Here is a 1437-nt window from a genome sequence, read left to right as displayed (position 1 = left end):
GAGGAGGAGGGAGCGGGACTGGGGCCCCGACTGCGCCTGCGCCTCAGGACTCACCGCCCCCCCCCGCTCCCCAGCCCCCGCCGGCCGCAGCCTGTGCTGTTTGGGGATGTTTCCAGTCCACCCCCAACTCCATTCACTTCAGCGCCTCCGTTCATCCGCCCGCTCCCCGCGTGCACACGCCACACGCTGAGTCCCAGGCCCCGGCGCTCTCCCTCCCCCGCCCACCTGGGCGCCAGCCTCCCTCCCCAGGGCGGCTGCTCACTCTCCGCCACCCCCCCCCCAACCCCCGAGGGCTAGGGGACTTCTGAGGGTGATTCTTGGTGGCAGGAGGCTAGAGGCTTCTCCTTAGCGTCTCGCTGCCTTCCTGGGTCGCGTCTCCCGTCCCCGTGACTAGGCGATGCTGGAGGCGGCTGCGGATCGAACCAGTCCCGTGTCCCTAACTCCCTGCCCGAGGCGGCCCCTGGTGCTGAAGGACAGCTCCCAGCTCTGCCGCCACAGAGGACAGGTCTGGGAGAGCGCCCTGGAGGGGGCAAGACGGTGGGCTAAGATGGGTAGTAGAGATAGGGTGTCGTTTCTGCCCTTACTAAGATTTACAGCAGCCTCTCCCCCTTCCTAGCTTCCTGGCTCCCCCTACAGGCTGCTGAGAAAAGCTTGAGAGAGAGTTAGAGAAGCTGCGCCTCCCGGATGGAACCATGTGCTTGGGGCCCTCACAGAGTCACATGGCACTAGGAACTCAGACGTACAAACGTCCTGCCGCGCCACTAACCTTGTTTGGATTCCACCAAATCACAGACTGGTCCTATTGTCTACTTCCTTTTCTCACAACCTTCCACTCCCAGTAACTCCCCCATTCAAAATTTTAATCAGCCATTGCCAGTAAATTTGTGTTAATATAAAGAATAACAACAATAAAGAAAATTGCCTTTATTGAGCGTATACTAGGTGCTAGGTCACTGCTCAAAGTACCTTAGATGAATTATTTCATTTAATCTTCACAACAATCTTAATAAGATAGGCACTACTGTTATCTTCATTTACCTATGGGGGAAGCTGAAGTTTAGAGAGGGTCAGTTGCCTAAGGCCACATAGTTAGTAACTGATGAAGCCAAGACAGAAACCCAGGCAGTCTGGCTCTAGAGCTCTCTTAACATTCAAGTAAATCCCTGGAAATATGAAGGAGTGGAAGACACAGTCCTACCTTAAAGGAAATTACAGTCTACATGAGGAAACAATGTATGTTGGTTAGTGGAAGGATTCATGGACTGGAGACTTGGGTTCAAGTAATAGTTCTACCACTGAACATGAGGTGTGTCCTTGAGAGAATCTTTTCTTTCTCTGAGTCTTGGTTTTCTCCTGAGTAACATGAGGAAATGCCAAGGGCTAAATGAGATAGGTGGGAATCATTAGCACTACTCAGGGTGGGCTGGGGTGGATGCA

The sequence above is a fragment of the Prionailurus viverrinus genome, chromosome X (assembly GCF_022837055.1).
Source record: "Prionailurus viverrinus isolate Anna chromosome X, UM_Priviv_1.0, whole genome shotgun sequence".
NCBI classification, from domain to species: Eukaryota; Metazoa; Chordata; class Mammalia; order Carnivora; family Felidae; genus Prionailurus; species Prionailurus viverrinus.
The sequence above is the reverse complement of the archived record's forward strand: the minus strand, read 5'-3'. Positions refer to the sequence as shown.